The 8,479-nt window shown below is 42.0% G+C and overlaps 1 protein-coding gene across 3 annotated transcripts in view; it reads right to left on the reverse strand.

Annotated features, from left to right (window-relative positions):
* Nucleotides 1-7,145, reverse strand: part of WDR47 (WD repeat domain 47) — a 102,259-nt gene extending 95,114 nt beyond the window's left edge. For all 3 annotated transcript variants that reach the window (XM_006882471.1, XM_006882470.1, XM_006882469.1), the window contains exon 1: nucleotides 6,778-7,145. The gene's annotated coding sequence lies outside the window, so the exon portion shown is untranslated. The remainder of the gene's footprint in view (nucleotides 1-6,777) is intronic.
* Between the last annotated feature and the right edge of the window lie 1,334 nt (nucleotides 7,146-8,479).

Here is an 8,479-nt window from a genome sequence, read left to right on the forward strand (position 1 = left end):
GTGACTGGGATATTTCACTCAGCATAATGTTCTCCAGAGTCAACCATTTTGAATAATATTGCATGAGTTCCTTGTTTTTTAATGCAGCATAGTATTCCATGCCCACAGCATTTCTAAGTATTGCAACTCAGGGCTTGAATTTGTTCTTCAGTTTCTTTAGCTTAAAAATACCGAGTGAATTCTCTTTTGATTTTCTGACTCCAGCTCTTAGCACATTTTGTTATATTACTTCACTTTGCCTTCACCAGCTGCCCTTCCTTTGAGATCTTCTGTTCAACTCTTTAACTTCCTGATTTCTTCTCTTTGTTTTGGCTTCTTGGTGTTCTAATGTAATATTCAGTCTCTTCTGATATCCATTTTGGTCTATTTCTTCCCCCTCTGTCTTTGTAACAATCTTTTTGCTTTCTTGATATCCTTGATACCATCCCACAACTCATCTGGTCTTTATTCATTAATGTTTAATGTCTCAAATCTATTGCTGAGATGCTTTTTTAAGTTCAGATAGGATAGACTCAAGGTCCTATTTTGGTTCTTGTGGATTTAACTTTCTTTAGCTTCAATTAGGATTTGCAAACAAGTAGTTGATAGTCTGTTCCACAGTCAGCACCTGGCCTAGTTTTCACAACTGATATTGAGCTTTTATAATAATTTCTCCAGAGACTTAACCAATCAAATTCCTGTGTAGTCCATCAGGTGAGTTCAACATGTATAGTTACCATTCGTATTTTTTTATAAAAGGTATTTGCAATAAAGAAATCACTGATTGTATAAAATTCTACCTCTATTTTCATTTCTGTCACCAAACCCATATTTTTCAACTACCAGAACTTCTTCCTTGTTCCCAACTTTTTACACTCATTAATGAATCTTGGTTGCATGTTTGATTGATTTTAGACTGTCAAAATGGGGAGAATCTTCTATTTCTTCTTCTTTGGCTAGTTGTTGTGTGCCACAGAGCTGAAATTGACCCTTAGCTGACCCTCCAGCAGGTTTTCAGAGGCATTAGTCACACAGGAAGAACTTGTCCATCCTTCTCACATAGAGCAACTGGTGGATTCAAACCACATGCGGAAATCTACTTTTGTGTAACTTTTGCATAGTCTTGTCTGCCTGGGAAGTATGCTAATAGTCTGGTAGGTTAAAAACTTTCAAGCATTTGAATCAGACTCTCTTTCTAATTCTAATCACCTTTTTTTCCTAATTCTTTTAACCATTCTTCATAAAACACAGCTTCCAGGTACCCCACCATCCTGGCCATCTTCCTTTTAACACGTGTTAATCTCTCTTTTAAAGTACCTAAATAGAGCATAATATTCTATGTGTGGTTTGATCAGCAATTATATATAGTGAAACTAACACTTCTCATGCTATAGGCATTTTACAATGAATGCCTCTAAACTTGCTTTTAATTATCTATTCTGTAAATTACTGCTTTTACACTTTCCAAAATTTCACTTCCTTTATGCTTTTTTAAAGAAAGTTGGAATCAATCCAATTCAATTTCCAAGTTTCCAAAATAATGCCAAAAATTTTAACCTAAAAATGGACCTTTATACTTTAATTTTAGCTAGGTTCCATAAAAATTTCCTGAATGATTTTATGAAATACTGCATTTGTTTTTCAATATATCAAGAGTTTTAAAACAACTATGAGATATCATCTCACTCCAGTAAGAATGGCAAAATTTAACAGAACAGCAAGCAAAAAATGCTGGCGAGGTTGTGGAGAAACTGTAACTCTTATTCACTGTTGGTAGAAGTGTAAAATGGTGCAACCACTGTGGAAGGTGGCGTTTGCAAATAGAGATACCATTTGACCCAGCAATTTCACTACTGGGAATATACCCAAAGAAACCATAACCAACATCTAAGCAGATACATGCACACCTATGTTTATCACGGCTTTGTTCACAATAGCAAAGAGCTGGAAACAACCTAAGTACCCATCAACAAATGAATGGATAGAGAAGCTTTGGTATATTCACACAATGGAATACTACACTGCATTGAAAAACAAAGAACTCATTATTCAAAATGGGTGACCCTGGAGGACATTATGCTGAGTGAAATATCTCAGTCACAAAAGGACAAATACTGCATAGTGCCACGGTTATAGAATGGAACTGACATCAGGGTTGGGGTAAGACTGAGAAAAACTGGATAAATTATGTATACTGCATTGCAACAGATGAGGGAGAGAACAGTTTAAAAGCAATATATGATAGGGTATTATGGTTATCACAAGAGTCCAGAATTAAGGTTGCATAGTGGGGATTGGCTCCATAGTCAACAGTCTTGGCACCAGCAGCCAGGAAATTAAACGGCGCATTGCCATGGGAAAGTCTGCTGTTAGGGACCTCTCCAAAGTGCTGAAGAGCAGTGGTGTCTCTATGGAGACTAAGGTGCGTCTGATACAGGCCATAGTCTTCGCAATCACCTGTTATGCATCAGAGAGTTGGACAATGACCAAGGAGGATAGAAGGAGAACTGATGCCTTTGAGCTGTGGTGCTGGAGAAGAGTACTGAGAATACCATGGACTGCTAGGAAAACAAATAGATTTGTCCTGGAGAGGGTTAAACCGGGTGGCTCCTTGGAGGCAAGGATTCTGAGGCTCCGTCTAACTTACTTCGGACATGTAGTGAGGAGAGACCGGTCCTTGGAGAGGGACATCATGCTTGGGAGGGTGGAGGGACGGCGCAGGAGAGGAAGGCCCTCTATGAGGTGGACTGATTCAGTGACTGGGATAATTGGGATGGGAGTGTCAGAGACAGTGCGATTGGCACAGGACAGAGCGGAGTTTAGGGCTGTTGTACATAGGGTCGCTATGAGTCGCAGGCGACTCGACGGCACATAACAACAACAACAACAACAGTGGGGATTGTATACCAATAAAATAATTTTTCTTTTTTTTCTCATTAAGCTTGTTTTAATTGGTCTCAAAAAGAATTTTTCTTTTACTTTTCAAAGAAGAAGTGAACTGGGCTTGTGGGGAGTGGTGGGCAGGGAGAAAAGTGCAACAATGAATGAATGGAAATCCAAAATCCTTGTAAATGTTCATTAAAATTAATAAAATAATTTTTTTAAAAAAAGAGTTACAAGCATGGTACACAGGCATAGACAAAAACATTGTTTGAACGAAACAATAAATATATTTCATTGCCTTTTTCTTATAGTAAAAATGTTAACATGAGCTAAGTGGAAAGGGGAAACAATGTATTTCTATTACTTAAGTCTCCCTTCAAATCCAAATCAAACAAAACATGGTTTAATCTTTCAGTATCTTAAACATTATAAAGGCAAGTTCTGGCATGAGATCCCATTGAGCAGCAACTAAGTAGCTCCTAACCAAGTAAGCCTGAACCTGCCTTTTCCTACATAAAGTGAGAAGCCACAAATTCTTCCACTATATATTTGTTTTAGAAACCATATTTTCTAGCTCTTTTATTCTTTCAGGAAATATTAAGAACCTTTATGCAAAGTATTGTACTGCCTCTAAGGCAGAAAGCAGAAATAAAGGACCATGGGTCCTATTCAGAAAGTCCCTACAGTCAAATGATACATATTAACATCTCTATAAAAGTAATACACATAAAATAGAAACATAAACAGTGTCACAGAAGTCCAGTGGGGTAATAAGGCTTCCGGCTAAAGACCCCTCTGAAGCAATACTAATATCCCAATATGTAGAAATAAGAAGAGCCAATAAGTAGACAAAATGGTTCAGCTGATGCAAATTCCATCACTTTTCCACAGCAAACTTCCGACTTGTTGTTGTTGTTGTTGGATGCTGTTGAGTAGAATATGACCCAGTGACCCTCTGAACAATATATCTGAACCTTGTCCTATCCTGTGCCATCCTTACATTTCCTGACACTGAGACAGTCACAGAATCAATCCATCTGGTTGAGGGTCTTCCTCTTCTTGGCCGACCCTCCACCTTTCTGAGCATCATGTGCCTCTTTAGGGAATAGCCCCTCTATCCCAATACAAGTCCTCTATCCCTGTTACAGGGATAAAAATGAGAGATTAATTGGGATTCAAATAATCTCAACCCTAATGTCAAAGCTTTAAAAATTGGAACTCAATTTAGTTCCTATGCAATGCAGTGATTTGCCATTCTTCAGGAAAGTAAATCTAAGCTAAACAAGTCTAAAACTCTTTCTTCAAAAGCAGAAGAAAACACATCCTCAGGGAGCATTTAAGAATAAAATATTTTTGAAGTATTTTAATTTTCCCATAGAAATCAGTGTAAATATTGCATTCTCCAGGTCCTTTTTTGTGTGTTTTATCACAAAATAATACTTTTTATCCAATTCTTCAAACAAAATCAATAACAATTCCATGAGTGTGTGCCATCTTATATGACCTCTTACCCCATTACAGCCTAAGAGAGCTTGTCAACGCAAAGGCAAAAAGGGGCTCAACTCTACCAGTTGCTCTGTGAGAGAAAGATAAGCAATCTTCTCCCAGGCAATTCGCTACCTCTGAAAACCTGCTGGTGGCTCAGCTATGACTCAGTTCCGACTCCATGACACAACAACGTATCTCTAAGTCCTCTACTATGAAAAGCACAGATCAGAAAAGATAAAGATAATTCTTGATAACGCAGCAATCACTGATCCACACTGAAGATTATTTAACACCAAATGTAATTTTTTTTTTTAACACCAAATGTAATTCAAGTCAAAGATACTGGCCATAGCCTTATTTTCTGTGAGACTATCCTATTGAAAACAGGAAAGCTATCCTAAACCCCACACAAGAAGAAAATTTTTCCCCCTGTCACCTACAGTGATCAAGATCCTCTGCAAGTAAAGATATATCTCAATAGTTTCCATAAGCCTTTTCAGCCATTGTAAGAAATCTGGCCTTGGATCTAAAAATTTTAACTAGACTATGCAGAATTTTCATCTTTGCCAATGCTCCCTTCTATTAAAAGGCAATCAATAGATGCCTTTATTTCCTCTTTCTAAAGGGTTTTCAAAGGCATTATTTTATTTCATTTTAGAGCCTATCCTCAGACTAAATCAGTAACAGGTATTACTACCATATTACAGAGTAAGAAATAAGAGGGGATCTTCAAAGATTGTAATATCATTTAAATTAAGCAAAGGGAAGCTTATATTCAGTAATCTAATTTCCAATTTACTGAGTCTACTAAGAAAAACTGCATTTCTTTTCACACTTAGTTTGAAATGTTTGCCAAACTGCAGCTTATATCAAGCATATCATATACTGTACACTAACTAATAAACGTGATTTCACAAACATAAGAAGCCGGACATAATTATTTAACTATGCACATAGGATAGCATCCCTATTCTCTTAAGAATACATTCTATGTGCTGTTTTTCTAAAAAGAAAGAAACAGAAAGTGGGAGACAGAGATAATTGAGTGTTAAAATTTCTACACACACACACACACACACACACACAATTTATAATGTCATTCAAATTCAAAGGTTTTGGGTTTTATCTAACACTATGTTGTACTGATAAAGCTTGCTTATTTGTCTTTTCCATCACTGTACAATAATTTTTTCTTTCCTACTGGAAGCAATCCACTCCTTGAAACCAAGGTAAAATAATTTACTACATCTTCCTCCCAAATGATACCTCGAGAATATACCAGATAAAAGGGAAAATGGCTATTGGGCATCCTTTCTAATAAAATTTCAATGCTGTTTAGACATGCCAACACTGGCAACAAAAACATTCTACCCGGATTTGCTGGGAGGGGGTGAATTTTATTGTAGCATATTAAAACCTGTATGTTAGTTTCCATGTCATTAACTTCTTAAAGAATTCTGTGAAGTATACAACAAAGGGATGGAAACAGTGTTAGGATCACAACCTAGATTGGGGTGGAACAAAGACTTCTCCTTTCATTATGCAGAGAGAACCAAGTTGCCAAAAAACCGTCCCTCTTAGAGACAACGCGTGGTAACTAACTGCACGTTAGGGTACAGAAAAGGAAAAACCCAACTGGTCAGTTGTTGTCCCCGCACACCTCTGTCTCTTTTGCCCAAGGTCTCGCCCCGGGCTGGAGCCCCAATCTCTTCTCCCCAATGTGAAGAAATCGCTTAACCCTACAACCTCCCTTCTCTGCACGCAGGCGCCCCACACAACCCTCATTCCAAATAGCTGCTCCTCTGCCCAGCTACACCCAGACCCTCAAAGGCTTGCTCACATTGCTCATTGACGTAAGAAAGGGCAATCCCGGCTGCTGCAGGGCTGCCCCACACCACCGCTGAGCTTCGAGCCCCAACACCAGCTCCTCTCCTCCTGGCCAAGACATGCCCAGAAAGCACGGCAGCGCGCTCCGCAGTTCTTCCACCGACTTGCAGAGCGGCGAGGAAGAAAGGAACAGCACCGTCAGCCCCCTCACGCCGAGGTAGACACAAGCCCTGCGCTCGCCGACTGCTCGGGGTCTTGCAGAGCCAGGGCGAGGGGCGTCGTTCTGCCCCCGAGCGGAGCGGAGTGGAGCCGCGCTGGTAACATACAGAAGGTGTGGTCTGGGAGTGGCGGCCTCGGAGCCAGCCCCACAGTTTACAGCTCCTCATCCAGGGGTTCCAGGGCCTCACCCATGATCACAGTCCCCACCCAGTCAACACCCAAGCCTACCCTAAGACCCCCCTCTCCAGCCCTGGGAACGCAAACCTCAGAGTCGCTTAGGTCCAAGCCCCGTCAGCTGGTGACAAGGGAGTGACGGGTGACCATGGCAACCCGAGGTGAGCAGCCCCGCTGACCCCGCCTCTGCCTCTCCGAGACACTCACCTGAGGGCTCCGGTCTAACCCGGAGAAGCGACGGAGGAGAAAACAGCTGAGAGGCCAGCGACCGGGGCCCCAAGGCGGATCGGTTCCGGGCTACGGTGGGAAAGCGAGGGCGTCGATCTGGGCTTGGCGTCACTGCTCCCTCCCTCCTGCTGCCCGCGCGCGTCAATCCATCAGTTCGTCGGCCCGTCCTTCCTCCCGTCTGCCCCTCCCGGGCTGCTCAGCTCAACCTCTTGCAGACTGCGGTTGTCAAACGGCGCTAGAGCAGAGCTCTAGCCACCAGTCGCAGCCAATCGCGGCGCTTGCCCAAGGCGCCTTAGGACCCCGCCGCGCAGGGCGGCCAGGCAGGTGCCTGAGCCGAAGGGAGAGTCGCTGGGCGGGGCCCAACCGAGGTCAAGCCCCCCAGGCGAGGTGGGGGCTGGCCTGCAGGGGCCGCCAGCCAGACCTCGGAAGACCTGCGGCTCTAAAGGGAAAGGAGCGTGGTAATTACATGCGAGCTCAGCAGCTTGCACGCACGCACATAGTCGGCCGGTGACCCCGAGTACCGAAATAGCCCGGAGGAGGCTGTCGCCTCTGATTCCAGAAGTTGTCTGCCCAGTAAAACTGACTCACCACTTCTCGATAACTTATCAATAAAAACGAGTGAAATAAATCATCTCCCTCCTCCCTTTCTCACTCTGCTTTCCGGGGCTGCACTTTATCCCAGATAATGGCTGCAATTTATTAGTGTCCTCTTCCAGATTTTTTTTTTCTTGGTGTTGATCTGCCTGTAATCATTTTTCAGTTACTTATCATTGAACATATTTCTCCTCCTCCTCCCCGCCCCCAACAGGTTTTTGTTTATAACACCCTTAACTGCAAAAACCTTCTACTTTCCCCTCCATCCTTTGGTGGTGCCTAACAGCGGTACTCAAATGATTCCGCATAGACTGAACCGACCTGGATTAAGCATTCAAGGGATATAACCATGAAGAGCTAAGGAAAAATACAGTGGCTCAAACCAGTGAGAATCTCATTGCACAAAGGCTAACTGGTCAGAGTAAGCGGACTCTCCTAACGCTGGATAAAGGAGACTGGTCACCAAGGGAGCAAAGCCGGATTCATTGTGGGGTACCAAGTTTCTGTTAACAGTGATGGAATAATTTGGAAGCAATAGTGGTAAAAGTTTCACAGTGTGACTAATACCACTGAAGTGTACAATTTTAAAAGTTATACAGGTTTTCACCACAATGTTTAAAGCCAATTATAAAAAAATGTTGTTATGTACCTTGGAGTCAGAACCAACTCATAGTTGACCCTCCATCAAGAATTCAGAGGCTGAGGAAATCATCTTTCTCCCACAGAGCGGCTGGTGGATTCAAACCACTTTCATTTAGATTGGCAACACAACACTATTACTAAGGCATCAGAGCTGCCTTTGAAGATAGTAGTAAAGAGAATAAATATAAAAAAATATTCTAGGAAGACTTTGGTTTCTGTAAAAATAAAACATTGCTATTGTTGTTGTTACGTACCATCAAGTCACCTGTGATTCATAGAGACCTATACTGAGCCAATCTCCCTGTCTCGAACACTCCTGCCACCATGACCCCAGTCAGTGTGTCAATTCATTTCATTCTGGGTGGTCTTCTCCTGCATTGTCCCTGCACTCTTCCAAGTATGATGTCCTTCTCCAAGGACTGGTCCCTCCTGGCAACATGCCCTT

Source organism: Elephantulus edwardii, unplaced genomic scaffold (genome assembly GCF_000299155.1).
Source record: "Elephantulus edwardii isolate Elephantulus edwardi_28Jun2011 unplaced genomic scaffold, EleEdw1.0 scaffold00020, whole genome shotgun sequence".
Classification (NCBI taxonomy): Eukaryota; Metazoa; Chordata; class Mammalia; order Macroscelidea; family Macroscelididae; genus Elephantulus; species Elephantulus edwardii.